Source organism: Alligator mississippiensis, chromosome 6 (assembly GCF_030867095.1).
Source record: "Alligator mississippiensis isolate rAllMis1 chromosome 6, rAllMis1, whole genome shotgun sequence".
NCBI lineage: Eukaryota > Metazoa > Chordata > Crocodylia > Alligatoridae > Alligator > Alligator mississippiensis.
Window position 1 is genome coordinate 27,584,412 of NC_081829.1, and position 23,246 is coordinate 27,607,657.

Genomic DNA, 23,246 nt, shown 5'->3' on the forward strand with positions numbered 1-23,246 from the left:
TTTTGCCTTTGTGCTGTATCCTTTAGTTCTGCTTGCCTGTGCATTTGGGCTAGCATATCTTTTATTTTGACTAGCACCGTGTTTTCATATAGGAAACTTTAATGCCTACAAAAGATCACTTTACCATTACATGTCAAACTAAGTTTGTATGACAAACAGTAGTACCTTCAACACAACTGAGAAATATTAGTTTGATCCTAAATACCTAAAGGATACTAAGGCAGACAAGGTTCCTTGGGTGAATTTGATATCTTTTATTAGACCAACCCAAATAGTTGGAGAATACTAATGCACTTATAAAAGAGAGTATAGGGAAACAAGAGCTAGCACAACATGCTGATGTATTTTCTTTTCTATCAGCTTGCAACAGATCCTAGTTTGTTTCCTACTGAGATGTGTAGCTCTCAATTAGCATAAGCTGCCCAAGACAAAAAGTGCCATATTGGTAGATAATAGGGAAAAGCAGCTCAAATCTAATAGAGGAAAAACAAAACTTGATGAGACCATCTCAGTTTATCAGTTTCATTTTGCTTCATATGGAAAGTAGGTACTTAATGACCAATTGTGTGACCTTTCTGGCTGTTTCAGTTCCCCAAATCAGATGATTTTATTTCTTGGCCAAGTTCCCTTTTTGTTTTATCCAGAAGTGCTAGTAAATCGTCAGGTCTTAACAACTGAATCTAAGGATATTGTTAATCCATGTAAATTCATTAGGTCCCACATTAGAAAAAAAGATGAAAAAGAAAATATGAACACATGAGACATTTCATAAAAACAATTTAATCCTGCCCCACCAGAAATAAATTTATCTGTGGATAAAACAGAAACTCAGGCTTTCAAATGTCATGGGAAGCATATGGTAACATCCCAGATGACAGCAAAGAGGCACTGGTATGATGCTTTGCAGTCCTCTCTTCACAGTTAAGGATTTCATGTGTAGCACCCAACGACATTAATTGTTTAGATGCTGGCTTCAAACTGAGGAACTGGACTCGGGCTTGTCAAGCAATGCTGATATCTGGATAGCATAACTGAGGGGTAGCGACCGGGAAAGTAGCCCAGGGCACTGCCTTTGCGGGGCACACACAAATTGCTGCTGCTGCTGCTGTCAGTACCAACAGCATAGCAGCCAGTACTGCTGCACTTGCTGCTGCTGCCTTGTCATGCATCTATATCATAGCAGATCTTGACAAGAACCTGATTAGTGACAGTGAGGACTGTATGGTCAAAGGGGTCCTCAAGAGCCAGGACACTTTTTTTTTTGCCAGCCAAGAACTTGAGCATTTGCCAGAGAATGCTGAACTGGATATGGAGCTAGTTCTGCCCGCAATCCACCGACCTGCCATCCCCAACATTGTTCTGTTCAGCACAAAGCCTGTGATTGACAAAGGTAAGTGTATGTGTTTTCTGGATTAGCTGTTTGAACATCAGCACACAATCATACAATGTTAATGTTGCTGTGCTTGGGGCTGCCATCATGGGTGGATGTAACCAAATGCTCCCCCCTAAAACTCCCCCAGCTTTGGCATTTCAAATTATATGCCCTGTATGCACATATAGTGACTTCCCTCTTCTCCCTTCCCTCCCCCACGGTGCAACCCACTCTCCTCAGTCCTTGGACATCTTGAGCCTCAGCAGCCTTGCACCTGCATTTACTGCCCCTCTAGTTACCTAACACCACCTGGCTTCATGTGCTCCCTCCAAGTCCTCTGGTTACCAAACACAGAAGGCCACAGAGAGCTGTACATTTTAGCAATGTGTGTCAAGAGTTACAAGTATATTCCAAAGACCAAGAAATATCACTTTTGTCCACAACAGTAAATACCACAGACAGACCATTTCAGTGTATGGCCAGCTTGTACTGATCCCTCCCATGCACAAGTTCAACCAAAATGTTTTAAGTTAACACTAAAATGGGTAATTCCATTACTGATAAGCATTCAGAGTCCATTAGACCTGGACTGTGTCTGTTTAGGAAATCCGTTGAAGTGTTAAGAATACAGGAAATGTTTTAGCAATGCTGAGGATGGCTGATTTGTTCCTGGTTCCTGGACTGGTAGCCCTACCATCTACCATTCCTGCAGGACCTCTAAAGGCACCATCATACATGCAGTAGCAGGGCAAGAGAGTTTGTAAGGCTAGTTGGGGTTGCCTTTAACATTTACAAAAGGGTGCTTGCTTGTTAGATATTGCAAAGACTTGTCCTCCAAGATTATGGAAGCCCAGAAGTCATCACTAAGATAACTTAACAGGGTCTATCAATGTCCCCTCACACAGTCCACCCACATATTTGTATCATTTGTTGAGCAATGTGCATTCCAGTGCATGGAGCACAAGGGACCTCTGCTCAACCAGGATAAATAGAAAGGTGAAGTGAGGGCTCCTCCACATCAAAGGAAAGCAGATTACTCATTAGTGGTTCAGTACAGAAGCCAGGGCTTTGACCCACAATTAATTCCTGCACACCATAATCTGCTGCCTGGTCCTGCAAATACTTTAGCAGCTTTTCTCTTCTCTTCTCTAATGTGGCTACCTATACTGGGTTGTGGGAATTAGGCTAGAAGAAAACTGGCCATCAACAAGCTATGCCAAGATTACAAAGCAGTCTTGGAGTTGACACCTGTGTCATTGTGGATAGGTCGAGGCTTTATCTTTGGAACTGTGGAAACAGCATGAAATAATGGCATAGGCAGTGGTTGCTGTGGAAAGTCTGGGTAACTCAAAGTCCTGGAAGAAGTGGAGCAACAAAAAGATTCATTTCTCTGTCATGTGAACCAGGGCTCCAGATTTCTGAAGGGAGTGCAACTAGGACTGCTGTGCGGAGGTGATGGGGAGTGACACAGGGAGAAGCTTGAATCAGTTGAAGGACCTTGTATGGGAGAGTCTGCCTGTGAACAAGAAGACCATCATATTACCCATAGAGCCTCTGGACCTGATTAAGGGAGTAAACCGAGTGGCAGATGTAGTCTGGATCTGGAATTGGATCTGTCAGTCTGGATGTACATATTCTGTAAGCATTGCCAGAGTCTATGAGGAGGGCCTGGTGCTTGCCTACATTACTAGTGGCTGGGAAGAAATTTGCTTTTGGGGATTTGCTTAAGAACACATAATGCTGGGAACACCGGTACACAGTTGGTGGGACCCTTCGTCACAGCTCCTATGTTGCTGATGGGGAGAACAGAGTCAATCTCCTTTGACCCTTTGACTACACCGTGTTGTCTTGAAGCCATGTTGTTCTACCCTCTAGGGGCCCAGACTGGCCATAAGAAAAGGGAGCTTTGTTCTCTGTGGCTCTGAGTTTCCCCTATATCACAGAACACTTATTATTTATTTTACCCAGCAAATACAGAAGTCAATTGATGTATGGGATTCCCATAAGTAGTCCAGGACATGTAGAGTATGCAGACCAAATGCATCTGCTGTGTAAATAATTTAAGCATTCCCTCCTGTTCTCTACAACCTATGCAGATTTCATGAGGCTGAGGAAAAAAGTAGAATTTCTGCCTACAAAGAAGGCATCCTTGTAAGCAGAGAGCCTTCAGGGCATCTCTCTCCAAACAGGCCAGTAGACCCAGGCCTAAACTGGCCAGAAGATAAAAGCATGGAGAGGGCTGGGTAGCGCACATGGCTTCCATGCAACCAGAATTAATTACAATGCTGAGGAAGTCATCATGGAGCCCCAGTAGCATGTAGGCATTTTTACATACTTTCCTGGGGTAGATGCTCAGTGAACTCTGAATTAAGTATCCCAGCTGTTGTCACTGCAAATTCATTTAGGCTCTGATGGCTGAAGCCTCGATGCCTCCATCACCCAACTTGGGTGCTCCTCTTTGCTGTCACAGAAGTGCATGGTATAGCAGGTAAACAAAAGGCATTGCTCAGCTTGCTTCCAGTTCAGCACTGAGCACACATCATCTGGCCTTCAGCCACCAGAGAATACATTCCTTTTCCTGCAGGTGCTTAATTCAGAGCTAGAGAGTTCTTTTCTTAAATCAAGGTGCCCAGATAAAGCTTCCTGAGCCAAAGTAGCAGTGGGGTAGGCAGAATCGTTGAGTATCAGTGAGGACAGTCATATCATTGATCCCTATGCTTCAAAGTGTTTGGGAAACTTTCTTCATTAGGGAAATTAGATGAGTTGTTGAAAATTCCAATATTGTGCACTCATTGCGACTAGCCTTCATTAACATGGGTCAGTCTCCCATGGTGTTTGACCAGACCCTGCAGCACAATGGAGAAAAAAGCCTCCTGCTAGAGCCCTGAAACCTGATCTGGAGCAAGGAATGGGATTCTGCATTTTCTCTGTCACTCTACCATAATTGAGGAAAATCCCATGCGTTTAAAGTAGTCATTTAACATCCTAAAGCAAGGGAGCCTCATGACATACATGGATAGCACTTGGTGATCTCTATCTTCCAGCATGTTTGTAATGGGGGACTGTTAGCTTCCAGATAACCTCTGCTATCAGTTCTCCATGGATGGGGGGAGCCTTGGGTTTGATGGTCTGCCCATGTAGCTCTGGGGCTAATTCCACATGGGTTTCCAGGAGAAGCATTTCCTCATGTTAAAGCTGTCTTGTCACTGCTGGCTGTTCCAGGTCTGTAGCACATTCCTTTCATATGAGTCTTTGTTTACTATACCGGAACTGGAGATGGTCCTTGAGGAAGGTAGGCATGCAAAGTAATTACTTGGATAGCCTAATTTTTTGTTGGGCACTTGCCATCACGGGAGAGCAGGCCCGTGGTGTGCAGTAAGTGTTTTGGTAACTGCATTGTCCATCTCAATTCTTTAGGTTTTTTCCTGCTGCAGCAAGATTTGCAGTTGCTTGTTTACGTGGCTGAGGACTTGCCATGAATTGTATACTTGGTGGCAGGAAGTCAAATGCATTGTCACTGTCTGGTGATGGCTGGCATATAGTATGTTGAGGAGATTAGTAGGGGACACACCCAAGCTGCTGCCCTTACACTTGCAAGTGATTCACCCAAAAAGAAGTTTCAAGGTTAATCTTGGGATTTTCTTCATGGCTGAAGGAAACTGAAGCTTCTGGATGCCCATCTACAAACATCCCTCCATATCATGTGGCATGGAAGGGTCAGCACTGGAAAGGATTTTGGGGTACCAGCTGCCACTGCTATTAACACATTTCATGACCAGGCTCACCCATGCTCTCATTCATGGCACCTGAGCGCAGCCTGCTTACTTGTGTACAGGTGCTTTGGGATGATTTTGTCCATGTTTGCCTCAAACTTCACCTCTGAAGCCTACCACGCATCAGCCATCAAATCAGTAGGTCAGGCTGTAAACGGGAACACACTCCTACCCCACCCCAGGCATGAGGCTCTTCTAGGAGTGCAGGGAAGCCTAGGACCTCCAAAGGCAAGTAAGCCTGCCAATACACAAGTGCCAGGAGCCTGGGCAACAAACAGGAGGAGCTGCCCCTTCTGCTCAACAGAAATGACTACGATCTCGTAGGGATAATGGAGGCCTGTGGGACTCCACCTATGACTGGACCACAGGTATAGATGGCTATACCCTGTACAGGAGAGATTGTGTTACAAGAAAGAGCGGGGGTGTAGCTCTCTGTGTGAAAGAGCAACACATTTCCCTACAGGTGGAGATTGGCAACCAAGGAAGGTGACTTGAGACCCTCTGGGTAAAATTAAGGGGAGAATATGGTGAAGGGAATATAACAGGGGGAGTTTACTACAGACCTAGTCTGCAAGAATTTGGCCACAAATTCACCAGCGAACTGGCTGAGGTTGCATACTCTCGGTGCATGGTTGTCATGGGCAACTTCAACTACCCGGACATCTTGTGGGAAGAGCACTCAGTCAAATCCGATCGGTCGCAGTGCTTCCTCACAAGCATTGATGAGCTCTTTTTGTCTCAAGAAGTCTATGGACAGACAAGGAACAAGGCGCCGCTGGATTTGGTGCTGGCCAAAGGGGTGATCTAGTGAGCAACCTGAGAGTCGAAGGGAAGCTGGGAGACGGTGACAACGAGTTGGTCACTTTCTTTATTCACCACAAAGCTGGCAAGTCAGTCAGCAATGTGGAAGTCCTTGACTTTAGGAAAGCCAACTTTCATAAGCTCAAGAGGCTAGTTGTTGAGGCCCTGAGAAGCCATAATAAGAGGTGATACTTCCCCTCTATCGGGTGCTGGTCAGACCGCAGTTGGAGTACTGCGTGCAATTCTGGGCACCGCACTTCAAGAGGGGCGCGGATAACCTGGAGAGGGTCCAGAGAAGGGCCACTTGTATGGTTAAGGGCTTGCAGACCAAGCCCTATGAGGAGAGACTGGGGCTCCTGGACCTCTTCAGCCTCCGCAAGAGAAAGTTGAGAGGCGACCTTGTGGCTGCCTATAAGTTCATCACGGGGGCACAGAAGGGAATTGGTGAGGTTTTATTCACCAAGGCGCCCCCAGGGGTTACAAGAAATAATGGCCACAAGCCAGCAGAGATCAGATTTAGACTGGACATTAGGAAGAACTTCTTCACAGTTAGCGTGACCAAGGTCTGGAATGGGCTCCCAAGGGAGGTGGTGCTCTCCCCTACCCTGGGGGTCTTCAAAAGGAGGTTAGATAGGCATCTAGCTGGGGTCATCTAGACCCAGCACTCTTTCCTGCCTATGCAGGGGGTCGGACTTGATGATCTATTGAGGTCCCTTCCGACCCTAACATCTATGAATCTATAATCTGACAGGGAGGGGAGTCTGTGATGAGTAGTCGCTCCTCAAGGATGCAATCCTTGAAGCATAAGGGAAGTCCGTTCCAGCCCTCAAAAAAAAATAGCAAAAGGGCTGGGCGACCCCTTTGGCTCAGAAAGGAACTCATGGACCTCCTGCACCTAAAAAAAGAAGCTTATATAAGGGATGGAAGATGGGAAACACCACTAAGGAGGAGTATTCAGCACTGGCCCACACCTGTAGGGAATGAACTAGGAAAGCCAAGGCTGAAACCGAACTCAAACTAGCCACACGAATCAAGGACATTGAAAAGTCCTTCTTCAGATATGTGGGAATTCAGAAAAAAAACAAGACTAACATTAGACCCTTATTAAACCAAGTGGGGCAGCTAATGACTGACACCCAGGAAAAAGCCAATCTTCTTAATGACTACTTTGCATCAGTCTTCCATCAGCCCAATGGGATCAATCTGTCTGACAAGATGCAGGATCACCAGGGGCAGGGAGAACATGCGCCCATCATTGGTGTTGATCTTGTGAGGGAGCGCCTTGAGAGGCTGGACATCCACAAATTAGCTGGCCTGGACAGAATGCACCCAAGAGTGCTAAACTGACTGACATCATAGCATGGCCAATGGCAAGGATATTTGAGAACTCGTGATGCTCAGGCGAGGTGCCTGAAGATTGGAGGAGGGCCACTATGGTGCCCATCTTCAAAAAAGGGAGGAAGGAAGATCCAGGGAACTACAGGCCAATCAGCTTGACCTCAGCCCCTGGAAAGATCTTGGAAAAAATCATCAAAGAAACCATTAACAACAGGTTAATAGAAGGTAACATTCTGAGAGATAGCCAACATGACTTCATTGTGGGTAGAACTTGTCTGACCAATTTCATTTCCTTCTATGACCAGGTGACACATCAGCTGGAGAAAGGAGAAGAGGTGGATATCATATATTTGGACTTTAAGAAAGCCTTTGACCTGTTACCTCATGATGTCCTTGTGGAAAAATTTGGGACTTGCAGCCTTGACAATTTCACGTTCCAGTGGCTGGGGAACTGGCTCCATGGACAGACCCAGAGAGTGATAGTTGATGGAACCAAATCAGCATGGCATGTGGTGACCAGTGGCATCCTCTAGGGCTCTGTTCTCGAAGCTGTACTCTTCGATGTGTTTATAAACAACCTGGACTCTGGTGTCAGAAGTGGACTGGCTAAGTTTGCTGATGACACCAAACTATGGGGAAGTGTGGTCACTCTAGAGGATAGGCTGGCAATCCAGGCTGACCTTGACAGACTTACAAGGTGGGTGGATCAAAACCTGATGGCATTCAACACTGAGAAATGCAAGGTGCTCCACCTCGGGAGAAAAAATCCACACACTTATAGGCTTGGCAGTGCTACGCTCACTAGCATCATGACTGGAAGAGACTTGAGGGTCATGATTGACCACAAAATGAACGTGAGCCACCAATACGACACCGCAGCCAGCAAAGCAAACAAAACTGTGGCTTGCATCTACCAATGCATCTCAAGCAAGATCCAGGAGTTCATCCTCCCACTTTACTCGGCCTTAGTGAGACCACAGCTGGAATACTGTGTCCAGTTCTGGGCTCTGCAGTTCAGAAAGGATGTGGAATAGCTTGAGAGAGTCCATAGGAGAGCTACGTGAATGTTTAGAGGACAAGAGAGCAGGCCTTATGAAGAGAGGCTGAGAGACATGGGACTCTTCAGCCTGAAAAAGCGTAGGCTCAGGGGTGACTTGGTGGCAGCCTATAAGTACGTAAGGAGTGTGCATCAGGAACTGTTCCCCAGAGCACCCCATGAGAAGACAAGGCCCAATGGTCACAAACTCCTGGAAGATCATTTTAAGCTGGACATAAGGAAAAACTTCTTCACTGTCCAAGTCCCCAGGGCCTGGAATAGACTTCCCCTAGAGGTGGTGCAAGCACCTGCCCTGGGTACTTTCAGAAAACATTTGGATGCCTATCTTGCTGGGATCATTTGACCCCTTTTGGGCAGGGGACTGGACCCAGTGATCTTGCAAGGTCCCATCCAGCCCTAGTGTCTATGAAATTTTATGAAGGCTTACCCATTCATGTGTGCATAGCAAAAGGAGGTCAACAGCAGCACATCTTATGAAACAGTTTCTGGGGATGCAGGCATGAACAAAAACTTTCCTGTGGGAGCAACTGGGGAAATAGACTATCCATGAAAGCATTACTGTTGTAACATCTATCCTATTATTCTGCTTGACAAAAAAGTTATCATTATACTTGTTTTGCTGTTAGGGGATTGTAGTCACAGAGGTAAAATTACTTGCTTATGGTTACTCTGGAGGTCAGTGGTAGAGTCCGAAATAGAACCTTTAGTTTTCATCCAGTGCTGTATTCATTTGGCCATGTGATCATCTAGAAGGAAGTGGCTGGAGCAGGAGATGAGGAGTTGGACTTCTTAATCTGCAGTAATACACTCTTGGCCTTCAATACTTCCGCCCATGTATCCTTCAGTGCACTCTGATCTTTGAGAGGAAAAAAATAGTTTTTTCTGCTCTTCTATTTGTCTGTTTTAGAAAGGCCAGCCTGTCTCCAAGAGGAGGAGATGGTGGGAAGCTTAATTAAATAGGGCCCAGACCTGCAGAGTACTGAGCATTCTGGCCAAGATCCAGCAAAGCACTTTAAGCACATGAGCAGTCTTACAGACCTCAATCTTGATCGTGAGCTTGTGCTCTCCCAGATTGGGGCCAGAGCACTCAGCACGTTACAGGAATGAACCCTTAATGAGTGTGAAATATTTTTATAGCCTCTGCTAAAAGACCCCGTCAAAGTAAAAAGCCAAATGGTCTCCAAGCTTTTGCATCCGGTATCAGTGGATTCTGAAATGCCGAAGTATTATGGGGACTCACTGACTCTTCCTAGTTAGGGTGTGGTAATAGAAGCCAATTGTAACCTTGTTTGATTCTCCATATTTTAGCTTGGAATATGGTTTTGACTTGGAAATTGACAAGTTTGCTTTGAAAACTAAAGCAAGCACTCGTATTTGCAAAGTTTGAAGAAAAATATTCAAATGAAATTTCAGTCTTTCCAAAGCACAACCAGACAGAAAGTGGCAGATGCCTTCGTTTGAAACTTAGACTTTTTTTTCTACCTTGGTTCACATGAAATGTCACTGCCTTTTCCAGCTTTACATATATATCCACATCCTTTAAAAACCTAAGCATTTGATGGAATTGTACGTGATCTGTAATTTTGGAAAGTTTTTATTAACAGTATTTCTTGTGAATAGTTCTAGGCCCAGTCCCATTGATGTCAATGAGAAGTTCTTCTTTTTGCCATGAACTTCAATAGGAACAAGAATGGACACTCTGGCTGGCTGTAACTTAGAAATAGCATAAGATATGTCTCTAGTTAATGGGCTTTTCCTTTAGTTTATGGTTGGAGACCTAGTAGAGAACCAAATTTCCAGTCTTGGGTCTTTGGGTTTCTGGTTTACTGTGAAGATCCTTGCTATAATTTGGACTATATAAAGACAAGTTGTGTTGAGGAGAAATTTTGTAATTGTTGCTTGAATGTAGCACTGATAAAATGCAGTTGGACACAACAGGTAAAAGTTCACAACTGAATAAAGGTGCATCCATTTTTATGGCTGGAAACCAAGGCAGCTGCAGAAATACAGTAATTAAAGTGGACTCTGCTATTTACTATGTTCCTAAAGAGAGTGCAAAAGATGTGCAAGCTTCTCTGAGGTCAAGCTATGACAGACTTGTAGGACTGCAAGGAAGTAGTGACTTTTAATACCAAATTGATATTTAGAGTGAGGCCCGAGAGCTGCAAAGTTTTAATGTATTTGGACATGGGTGGTGTGGCTGTATTTATGTATTTATGTGCTTTTCATTTTGATCCATCCCTTGGCATATTGAAAAGCTTTCTGTGCAGATGCAGAACTGAGCTTTCTGTGAAGAAGAGTGTTGAGCAGGAAATTTTTGCCATCTGATATAGATGCTTTCCTGTTCTGCAAAGCAAAGATTAGAAAACAGCATGGGTACGTTTTTTTCTGTGAGTGGACAGTTGCTGAAAAAGTTACTTATAAACCTGCTCTGCCTCTGTTGTGATGCATGAACAGGAATCTAACTCAGAACAAATGCGTATGATTCCTGGACTAGAATAAATAATCAGATAATTTTTCTGGTTTGTATTTCAAGATTGTTTTAGGCTGGCCATGCTGAGGACATTTTCCATTTATTTTTTCAGTGACTTCCACCAAACTTGTTTGCATATTCTTTTAGAGAATTTTATTAGCTATATGCTGGTCACCTTACTGTGAAGATGATTGAAAGCCTATAACTTCCAAATGGGTGGTTGAATTATTTGTCTCTCTTGATGTGGGAGATGACTGCAGGGGACGACGGGCTGTGAGTTTGTGGGAACCTAGCAGCACTGAATGCCTGTTTTGATTTGATGTTCTTTTATGAAAATTGATGATGTTGATGACCTGGAGGCAAGAGTTTGGCCTCTCTAAATAACCAATAACAGGCATTCTGTCAAGTTGAGATTTAGGTGAAAGAGTGATTTCTTCTAAAGATCAATTTTTTTAAACTGTTTTTTTTTTGTTGATTTATGATTATTCCAAGAAAATCAGCCTCTGGGGATTTCTTGGCATCATTTTTGTGCAGCTTCAAGACATTGTGTATTTATCATAACAGTGAAAGAAATCAGGCTTGTCACTTCAGATGTCAGGGCCAAGACTGTTCTAACCCAAGAGCATCTCTTTCAGTTGCAATTTACTGACACTGAGAGCAACCAAGAGCAGGGCTAAATGCATACTAACAATGAAGACAGGGCATCTGATGGGCAACGTTGACTTTACAGTATACTGAGTGAGTAGGCAAGCTCTCTATCTAGAAAACTGAACGAGAGGGATTGACCCAAAAGCTTCATAGATTTGAATAAAAAATCACGTCTTCATTGATTAGCATATTCACTTATGTCAGCCACAGTCTAACTATATTGTCAGTGAGTTAATGAAAATAGCAGGCACTTACTTACCCATGGTAGGTGTGTCACTTTCTATTAATTTCAGTGTCTGTAGATGTTGCAGTAAGAGGGTCTTTGCCAAAATAACTTCACGACTTCCTTAGCAGGCTGTTTGTAGATATTATCAGTTACCTGAGGCATAAGATTGCTTCAAATAATATAAAGACAAACAAAACAAAACAAAACAGAACAAAAACTTGGAATCCCTCCTGCAGTCTTCATCACTCCTGAAATGCCCTAAAGAACCGGGAATGATGTGAATTCCACATAAATCCCATAAGCCTGCCTCTTTTAGGAGCTAACAGAAGATTTAAGATCTGAAAAACTGGCATTAAGATGTTTTGTGTTTACTTCCTTTTTTAGTTCTCATATTCTTTTCTCCAGTTCCTACTAGGAAACCTCAACATGGACTTCTTCAATTCAATTCACCTGTTTTAAAATGTTTAAATATTTTCCACAGTTTATTCAACCCTAAATCACAAATGTATTGTACAGACAGGTACTGTTATGTAAAAAAATCTCCTGAAAATGTGTGTTGAGACTCTTAATACTGGACATTGTCTTCAGTCAGAATTACAGAGGGACCCAAGGAATGGTTGCTATCTGGCATTGCCCCTTTGTAGCTGCTCATGCCCACATGGCAGCCTGACTGTAAGTAGATGTAACACCTAAATTAGCTTAATTTTGCATACCACCACTGTTTTGCAATCTTATCCTCATTCATCCATCCTTTTTCAAGTCTGTCCCTTAAATTCAGTTGAATTGTCTTCATGCATTCCCTCTTTCCATTCCATGGTTTTTCTTTCCTTCTCATTCCTTCATCCTTTCCTCTCTGCTTACTTACTCTTTTGTGCCTTATTTACTCATGGTATTCTCCCACAGGTTCTTCCTATCATTTACCAACATCTGTTTCCTCACACACTCTTGTTTGATCACACGCTCACTTTAGGTCTATTCCTCCCTCATACACATGTTAAAAGGCCTTCGAGCCATTTACCTGCTTTCTTTCCTCCCTTTTTTTTCTCCTCCCTTCTTCTCAACTAAAATAAAAATGCAAGCAAGCAACTCCCTTACTTGCTTGGTGTTGGTACCAGGCCCCAATGTCCTCATACTTGTTCTGCTTCTAGCTTTTTCCATTATCTTTAGGCTATAATATGCAGGCACCATTCCCCCCACTGCAAGCTGGATTGAAAAGCAAAACCATACTGGGACCATTGTATGCTTACATAAATTTTATAAGAAGAAGTTGTCATAATCCAAACAGAACTGGAAACTGGTCCCTCTTTTGCCAGTAAGGAGAGTAAGGAAACTGGACTTGCCTAGTTTGGAAATAAAAGTTTGCATGATCTGTTCAGCAGAGTCCTTAGGAACTTTAGATTAAATCCTAATTTCTCTACTCTTTTTTTCTAAGTAGGGTCCAAACAAAAAGGAAAAGAAAGGAAAGGAAAAATAAACACATAAATATGTCTGATAATTTCCACTCCTCCCTCTGGGTTAGCAGTATACTGAAGTTGGAGGGGAAGAGACCCTTGGAAAATACATTTCCTCTTTTGCTACTTTACTATACCCCCAATATCATCATTTCATCAGGCAGATTGACCTTGTTAGTACATAGGGAAATCTTGTCCTTTCTGTTGACTTTGAACATTAGTTGTTTTAACAGGTTACCACACTTTGAGACTAACCCCTACATAGTGTACTGCATCCCTTGATTCATCTTGCTCTCTCTGACAGTGGCAAAATCCCATGCAGCTTTTCTTTTTTTTTTTTTATTGCAGTATCTGCCAATTATCTGGGTACCACAATGAGCTTTCTCAATGATGTAGTTCTGCCTTTCCTCTTTTTGCTTTATTCTTGGTCCTTATCTGGGACTCAGGCCATGGGGGGTGAGGCCAGCTCTGCTGCCATCATCATGGCAGCACAGCTGCCAGCTCGTCTGAATGCTCGCGCTCTGATTGGTTGTTTTCAATCAGAGTGCGAATAAAGCATTACGGACAGACAGACTAAGGCTTTTATAATATTAGATTATAATATTTTTGAGGCTGGCTACCCAAGTGTTACAATACATTAAGCTTATTTGCCCCCTTCTCCCTTCCCAGATGGGACTTGTGATTTTTTTTTTTTCAGTTCAGAACTGCCAGAACTAACACCTTGTTTCTGTCCATGTGCATTAAGTACTGCTAGAGCTGATTTTTCTGTCTTGGAAAGATGTTTCAATTGATCTTAAATATAAAGAGCTTACCTGGAAACTTTGCCTTTTAATCAAATAAGTAACCTCTGTTTCCTTCAATGGTCCAAGGTTGAAAATGTTATACCATGTCCATTATCTTCAAGTCAGCAGATCTGATTAATTTTTGTCATAAATGTGACTGCACTCTGGACGTCATAGGAGCAGCAGAATGTAACTGCAGTTCTAAATGATGTTCATCCAGCTCTTAAAATTGCATAAACATTAAAGTCATGATTATATTTTTAAAATAAGAACAGCTGCTCATAAAAGCTGGGGAAATAATCAAGCCTCATTTAATGATATATTTGAACTACTTGATTTATTGACAAAATTCAGGCTTCTGGCCAGCAGACAGAATGGTTTTCACCCTGTACCAATTTTAAAGGTACTATGATTCCTCTTCTAACACTTACATACTTTCACTTCAACTCTAATTAGTCTACTTTGTTTACACTAAAAACTTGGTTAAGAATTTATTGGCAATTGGCACAAGTGAAGCCAATGCTAGCCAATTAATGTTTTCAAAAGGAGTTTTTAGTTGTTTTGTCTTTAATGGGTTCTTCATTATCCTCTTTTCCTCAGTGAAGGGAATTTGTTTAGCCCAAACCTCTTCTATGGAACTTTCTATAAAGGAATTGAAGGTATCAGCCCACTAGGCTGAGTTTACTTATTGTAGAGAGGAACGAGAGCTGGCATTCTTCCTCGTAACAATAATGAGTGAATCTTTGACTTGCCCCTGTTCACTGTAAAGAAAGCCTTTTCCTTTCCAAACAAAGAGGAAAAGAAAATGTAGCAGGTTGTTCACTTACCTAAGAATCTCATGTTACAGCCAACCTTTCATTCTCTGAGTAGCAGTGTTTATGAGGATCCTGGCACTGAGTCTTTTGAAAGCATTCTTGAGGCAGCTTCAAAGTGGATACTAATATCTATTTAAGATCCTCTATCTTTGATTTTAACCCCATTGACATAAATGGGAGTTGTGAATGCACTTACAAGCAGGATAATGCTATAAATGTGATGGAAATATTTATGAAAAATAAAATGGTAATATGCGTTATACAGGGAAGGTGGACTGAGGTTATTTTAAGAAAGAAAATGTGGTCTTTCTGGTTTTTTCAGCGTGGGGTGTCAGGTTTAATATTTTCTTTGCTCAGTGTGTCATACTTGGAGTTTGAATGTCTGAGATGAAACACAAACATAGGATACTGCCCAGATACATTTTCACTGTTTGGTTTTCTAATTATTTTTTTGAATCGGCAACCTACCACTATGCATTTCTTTTTAAAACTAAATATTTGTTATTGTGCAACAATGGAAGCTGTCCTTAGGTGTCATTTACAGTGCTTTGAAAAATCTTCTCTTTCTGTTAAGGTCGTTGTCTCACATAAAGTATGGTGCTGGTGCTAGCTATCCTTTCTAACCTCTTGTTTGATAATGTACATTGCATGAAAAATCTCCAGTTTTTACTTGGTTGTGTTGTGAATAAAACACAGTTTAATAAAAACCTGTTACATCTGAATGGTTCTGAGGCTAGTCATTCATTTGTGCAGGTAGATCTTTGTAGAGGTGTATAAGAGTTCAACACATGCTGGGGCAAACAGGTCGCTTGACATTTTATCCTTTGTATTAGATGGATTCTAACCGATGCCTTCAATTACTGTAGCACAAGTTTAAAACAAAATCTGATGCTGAAAAGAGAACAAGAATTGTGCTGTGCAGATTACATAAAGGCAAACTCTCAGACAGAGGCTAGTCCCAGAAAGGTTTCATTCTGTGCCTGAGGATGGCTCTGTCTGTTTCTGTTTCAGCAGCAATTTAGTTTTGTTGCAACTCTTTTGTCCAGTTGGGGTTTTCAGCAGTGTTTTGGCATCTTTCATTTGTAAAGCTTTCATAAGTAATTTGATCAGGTTGTTGTCTTTATAATACTGTTGTTGTTTTTGTCATTCAGATTTTTTTTTAGTGTATTATGATACAATGAATACAAAGCAAGGAAACACACATTCACAATTTTATGTCCAAATTTTGCAGCTAGCTGATTGCCTCTGGTGTAGTATTGTGCAAGTCGAGGAGACTACCATTAAAAGCATGAAGAAGGCATTTAGAGGTGATGTGGTTCAAAGTTTGAAAAGGGGCGCCACAGTCAGTTTGGTGAGCTAGCCTAACCTCATCAATGAAACGGAAATCCACATCTGCCACATCCTGTCCTGATTCAGTTTAGAGAAGACCGAAGATATCTAGGGAAATCAAAGCCAGCTGGTCTAATGGTGGGATTTGTAATAATAATTTCTATATTAAGGGGTGAATTGAACCACTCTTGCATCCAGGCATCTTGGATGTTAAATGAGTCTTGCTCAAGTTGAATTGCTGTTCTCCAAGTGGGATGTCTATATTTTAATTTTGGATGTCACAGGTTTGAGAGATCTGTGTGTGTAGGCAGCTGCAGGTTATTTTTTATTTTACTCATTCAGATGATTTCAGGACTTGCCTATGATGCTGTTGGACATAAGGGTATGTGTACTTAAGTATATGTATGTAATAAGCAGAAATATGAGAAAAAATTCTCTTTTCTTTCAAGTGCAAAATAATGGTAAATATGATAAACTTTAGCCATATTATCATGACGTCAGGACTTGGATTTCTAGAGTTTCTTTGTTGCACAACTGCCAAAGTTAAGACACCTGCAGCAAACCAAGTAGAAGTGAAGGATAAAGTATAGCCTCTGGAACAGAATTGAGTTTTACAAATTCAGAGTTAGTTTTAATTGTATCATATTTTTAGAGACCAACTTTTATGGGTCTTTGTGTGGTGGTTCACTGTCTCTCTCAAAGTTTCATAGTTGTCTCTCAGCCACATTTTCCTAGCCTGCTGTCTGAATAGATCTTATTTCCCAAACAGATTCCTGTTGGCAATGGAACTGTGATTCGTGACTTCAACAGCAGCTAGACTAAGTACAGTGATTTTAAGTGCTTATTGTTTACCTACACAATGAGTTTAGGTGCATATGGATGGTATAGTCCTAATATTGAATTGCGTGTATTGTTGCACTAATTAATTGCATACCAGCCAGCTGTATAAATTGGCTAATTGCATTCCAAATTGAGGTCCAAATGTTCCCCTTTACACAGTAATCACTCTGGACTGAGTGATCACACTGTATTTAGCCAACAGTCTAAATACACTTGAGATTTTGTCTGTTCGTCAATTTTGTTTAAACAGCTGTTACTATATGTAATAAAGATAGAGGCCGGCAGAATTATGTATGAAACCAGTTTGTTACACGAAAACCTCTTCTGTAAGATTCTGCAAGATGTTAACAGGAAATGTCTACTGTTGTTTAACCTCCCCAGTGTGTAACTTCCAATTATAGCATATTCAAGAGATGATGTCCAGTCATAAAGGTGGAGTGTCCAAGAAAAGATCAACTGTAAAAGGTAGCAAAATTTAAGTCTAGTGTCTTCTTGTGGGCCTTTAATGCTCTGACTGAGAAGGTTGCTGTTTAAGAAGACTGACATATTGCACAGACTGTAGAAATGTGAATGTCTTTTACTCTAAAGTTGGCAAAATAAAAAAATAAACAGTATAATATTCCCATTAGCTCTTTCATTCATGCTTAGACTAAACATCACTAAAGTGCAGTATTTTGTTATGTAAACAGTATCTTTTAAAATGCAGTTCTTAGCATGTAATGACACAGTTTAAGGAAGATTTGGCTTTTGTAGCCACTTTTATTCAGTGTGTAACAGCATGAGCTGCTAATGAAATAAATTCATTTGAAACATCAGGATATGCCAGAGGCATTCAGTCTTAGCTTGGGTCAACATACACTCTTAATTGCTTTAGATTTTCACAAGTTCTACAACTCGGCTATCTATATCAGGTTACTTGTGCTAAAATATTCCTCTATTACTTTCACTGAATCAGTGCTACGAATAGGAGAACCAGTGTAGATAAGTACCATTTCCAGGCTGGCATTAACTACTATGTTCTATAGATATGTTCTGAGAAGAATTAGATGATATGATACTGACAGCTGTCTTAAGCCCTTTTACATCAATGGTATTGTTACCACTGGTAAAGGTGAATCAGCACTAAAAAAACCCACCATTTTAAAGGGATCTGATTTTCAACACTCTAGGGTCCTGACAAAGCTTAAACCATAGCTGCCTTTTGGGAGATAATAGTTCTGTGCAGATAGAACTGAATGATGCCACATCTTGAGGACTGTCTGGTAGTCTGGAAACAATTAAAACATGCTTTTGTCAGGATTGAATGGGTTGTTTTGTTTTGGGTTGGGTGTTTTTTTTTTGGGGGGGGGGGGGGGGAGGTTGAGGTTTTTTTAACTGTCAGAATCATGCCGTGTTAAAATTACAGTATTAGACTGGATGTAAAAGAATTATAGAAGCCATGGTTAATACATCCAGATAGGGCTCTTCCTTAACTTTTATGTAACTATTTCCAGGATCACCCAAATTTATTTAAATCTGTTTTAACTTTTAAATATTGTTGCAATCCTGACTTACTTTTACTAGGGTTTTTAAACTAATTGGGAGCTTATTTGGATGCAGTGAGAGAGCATCCTGAACATTATGCTTTTCTGTTCTTTCTCTGTTCAAAGAATAAATTTACAAGAATCTTATTCTCTGAAGTCTTTTTTCCTGGTGCTTCAGAAAGAGTCAGAGAGAGTGCAAGTGTGTCTTATGAAGTTCACTTTATTGCTTTCATACAAAAGTATGAAAAAAGGAGTTCCATTTGATGGGGAAATGATAGCATGACAGTGATCAGGCAGCTTATTGGGGGAACGGTGAAGAAGCACTGGTAAGTAAGAAAGGAGCATCTACCTAGGGCTGGTTCGGTTAAAGTGAATCTTTATAATAATCTAGAACTAGGAGGGGGTCAACTCAGAAGTGTCTCGTGGAAACTATGATGAATGGAGTAAAAGAATAGGTACAAGAAAATTATAAATCATACTCATAGGAGGGAAGGCCCTTACTTATGTATTCTTGTTGGCTGCATAATATATACAGCTTTCGACTTTGAAAATGTTACTGCCGTTTCCTTTGGGTAATAGAACAGCTCTGTGATTCTCTCCAGCACGGGTAATATTGGCAGAGTCAAGTCAGCTATCCAGGGAATCAGTAGAGGTGTTAGTTTTTTTTCAAACCTGTGAAAGTAGTGAGCAATAAGAAATTTAGGAGCTACCCTTTCTGTATATGTATTTTGTATAGATGCAAGATTCATATTGTCAAGCCATTCTGAGCCTTTAGGATAGGGCAGGGTATGTATAAATAAAGTAACATTTAATAAGAGCAGATTCTACCCCAAACATCTAATGGGTGCCCTTTTGAATGTTTTCAAAAGCCTTCTTCACATTTTGAGAAAAGCCTTCTGTCGTTCTCCTTTGTATAAAGAGATCTCTCTGGATATCTCACATTTATTTGGCCCAATTATGATGTTATTATAAGAGGGCAAAATAGCTTTGCATCTTGTACACAAAGTAAGTGAGAGAGAGAGAGATACTATAAGGTTTTGTGAATGCAAGCTCACTTCATCAGATGTTGTGAAAGGACATGCCCAGAGCTGTGTATAAAATGGAGAGAATGATTTGAATACAAAAGACAGGAAGGGGGAGCAGTGTGAGAGAGGTGGACAAGCAATAAACTCATAGGGACAAAAGGGTCACAGAAGCTACCAACAAAAGTTGTTTTTAAACTTTTGCTTTCTAAGTACAGCTACACTAAGGTCAGCAATGGAACGTCCGGGGAGGTTACAGTGTTCTGCCACAGGCTTGTGTGTCTTACTGGAACTGATTCTTGCACGTAGGGATTGCCCCATCTGTCCAATGTAGGCAGCAGAGGGGCACTGCAAGCAAGCGTTGACTCATGATGTTGATGAAGCTTCAAGTGAATGAGTCTCTGATGTTGTAGTCTGTGTTGTTTAGTTCACTGATGATATGGACTGTATCGATGAGAGAGCATAGCTGGCATTTGTCTATTGCAAGGCCTTGGTGGGAGCAGGAGTTAGGCAGACTGTTGCTTGAGAGATGCCACTTTGGGGTTGGGGGTGCTGTCTGTAAGCCAGAACAGGTTTGCCTCCCCACCCCCCACCCCCCCAATGGCTACCTTGAGATAGTCATCCTTTTCCACAAAGGGTTGGAGTTCATTAATGATGTCTGAGAAACTGGGGGCTGTAGGTAACAACCAGAGGGATTCTGTTGTCCTTCTCCTGCGGTTGGTATTGTAGCAGTTTAGAGCAAGGTCTGAGTCTGGCTTCGTTGATTTGAGTGGCTACAGCTTTGGGACTGTATTGTAATTGTAGGAATCCCTGCTCCAGATCCACAAGTGGATTTTATAATCCATAAAATACCTTATAAGAAGCCACTGAGTGTTATTCAATTACTCTATTGTAATAGGCTTCTTCAACTAGCCATAGTGGTTGGCATAATTTGAAGTGCATGGGGAAGTTGTTGTTTTTTGTTGTGGCTTTTTATTTTTTTAAATAGATTATAGTTCACTTTGGGGGTCTTGGTTTTAACACAGTGTTTGCTACATATTTTTGCTTTAAATTTGAGAAAAAAAACTTACCCAGTAAGTAAATAGAATAAACAATTGAACTTTAGAGTAGGAGGAGCTACTTCTCGTAAGGTAAATTTAATCAGAGCAGTTTTGTCCTAGCAACCTGCTACTAAAGTTTTCCTAGCTAGTAGGACTCTGAAGAAGCTTCCCACAGAGATAGGTTATCGGTACCACTAGAACATTTGGCAGCTATGGCTCTGAGGCTGGATGAAGTAAATTCCATTTGGTCACAGGATAGCCAGAGATTTACCAGGGGAGAGAATGATAAAATGTCTGTAAGTATGTAGGTCATGTGCTTTCAGCCAGCAGTGGATATCTATGGTTTTACTTGAACAGGGTGCACAAGGCACTTTTTTGGTTCCTTTCATTTGTTTTTGGGGGGACTTTGTTGGTAGGGGTGAGGGTGTTGTGTTTTTTGGCAACCCAGAAAAGTAATCAAATTCAAGCAATCAGTGACTTGGGATGTTCTCTCCCCTGGTCCATCTCTGGCTGTGAAAGGTATGTCTTGAGCTCTAATAAATTGATTGGAAGAAGAATCAGAAAAAGCAGGGCTGGAAGGGACCTTCAGAGGTTATCTAGTATGAGCCCCTGCCAGAGGCAGGATCAGCCATATCCAAACCATCCTATACAAATCCATTGTCCAACCTGTTAGTAAAACTACATAGTCAACCATGACACAACCATAAGATATAACACCTACTGCCAGTAAAGTGGGGGGATGCTCATGGCCAATGTCCTGCTGCTATAAGGAGTTGTTAAAAACACATTGTTAAAAAAACTTCTCTATAAGAGATCCAAGGAAGAGGGCCAAAACCTCCCACTGCCCATATCAGTCTGACCATTGGGTGAAATTCCTTCCTGACCCCAAATATGGTGATGAGTTTCAGCCTGAGTGGATGGGCAAGACCCTCTCACCAGGAACTTCTGAGTTTAAGTCCCAGCAAGAGCATTGTCACAATCCTGAGCCTTGGCTCCAGCCCCAATGCTTCTGAGGAAGGCAAAAGAAAAAAACCCCTAAAACCTGAGTTGTAACAACAACAGTAGTGCCAAGTAAAGAGGTACTGTCCTACATATTGCACCTAATGCTTCTGTTTATAGAATCATAGAAAATTAGGGTTGGAAGGGACCTCAGGAGGTCATCTAGTCCAACCCCCTGCTCAAAGCAAGGCCATCCCCAACTAGATCATCCCAGCCAAGGCTTTGTCTAGCCGGGTCTTAAAAACCTCCAAGGATGGAGAGTCCATAACCTTTCTGGGTAACCTATTCCAGTGTTTTACTGCACTCCTAGTGAGAGAATTCTTCCTAATATCTAATAAACTACCCTTGCTGCAACTTGAAACTGTTGCTCCTTGTTATGTCATCTGCCACCACCCAGAACAGTCTAGCTCCATCATCTTTTGAACCCTCCCTTCAGGTAGTTATTGATGCATCCCAAAACTGCATTCACTGTTTATGCAGCCACATCAGCTCATATTGAGTCTAATTTACCAAGACTCCTAGATCCTTTTCCATAGTGCCACCATCGAGCCAGGTGTCACCCATTTTGTATTTGTTTTCGATTGTTCTTCCCAAGGTGTAGCACCTTGTATTTGTCAGCATTGGACTTCATTATGTTGGCTCCAACCCAGCTTTCCAATTTGTCAAGATCCTTCTGAATAGCGCTCTTGTCCTTCAGTGTTGCAGTCCTTCCCAGAAATCTAGAGGAAACGTAGAGAAAGTACAAAACTTAGTTGTCAAAGCACCTGTTTTCTAAAATCCCTCTCTTCTTCACCAGGAGAGGGGACATTAGCTGAATAGTATCACTGTACAGGAGGTACTAAAGTGAATTTAGAAGTTCATTACAAAGGGAATAGGAGCTTGGTTTCTTAATATTTCTAAGAATCAAACTTAGAACCATCTGGCTAGGTGCATCTTGGAAACAAAGCTGGAGGCATTTCAGACTGCCCAATACAGAACAAAAAAAGAAGTGAAGCCTGATCATAGTTTGACATTGGACTTGAGCTGTGGACTTGAAGGAAAAGCTTAGTTGCACATCTGTGTAATCAGTTATTTTCTTATTGTAATATCTGGAGGATTAACATTAGTGGAATTCCAAATGGCTGCTTCAAGAGGTTAAAGATAAACTTTGTCTATTGTAATTCCCCCATGCCTGAATAAGTAATTTAGCTAAAAGGCAAACAGTTTAACTTTTAAGTATAATTTATGTCAAAAAATTGCAACATGTATCTTTAACAGGAAGTTATTTGACTTCAGTCCACACAACCAAAAGAAATAAGGTTTTAAGCTTAAACTTGTAAGATCCTTGGGGTAGGGGCATCTGCTTGTGTGATTGTATAGTTCCTATTAACATAGGGTCCTGATCTAGGGGTAAATAGTACTATTGCAATACAAATAATAATTTCAAGATGTCTCTCCTTCACCATGTTTCTACATAATTTATTCTCAGGCCTTGACTCCACTGGCTGAACTTCAGAATTTAACATCACAGCAAGTCAATGTGGATGAGGCAAAAACAGGTTAGAACCAGAGTGGATAAAAAATCAACAATTTTTTTTTTAATCAAAAAAATTGGATTTTTTTTAAATCAGATTTTTTATTTAATTGTATTTTGTTTCTTTTTTGTTAAGAGGCTTTTAATTTAAGATATGCTAGAGGTCAAAGATCTCATCATGGAATAGAGATTATAACTTATATACTATTTGAGACAATATATTCATGTAACTTTTTTTAGAAAC

General features: G+C 41.4%; 1 protein-coding gene and 1 long non-coding RNA gene across 7 annotated transcripts in view; one reads left to right on the forward strand and one right to left on the reverse strand.

Annotated features, from left to right (window-relative positions):
* Nucleotides 1–23,246, forward strand: part of KAT6B (lysine acetyltransferase 6B) — a 231,578-nt gene that overhangs the window by 185,698 nt on the left and 22,634 nt on the right. The window lies entirely within an intron of this gene.
* LOC132251141 (uncharacterized) lies at nucleotides 762–14,453 on the reverse strand. Its single transcript, XR_009462995.1, has 3 exons — nucleotides 13,952–14,453; nucleotides 11,722–11,841; nucleotides 762–2,888 (listed from the first exon to the last, which is right to left on the reverse strand). It is a non-coding gene; the product is annotated as an uncharacterized LOC132251141 (long non-coding RNA).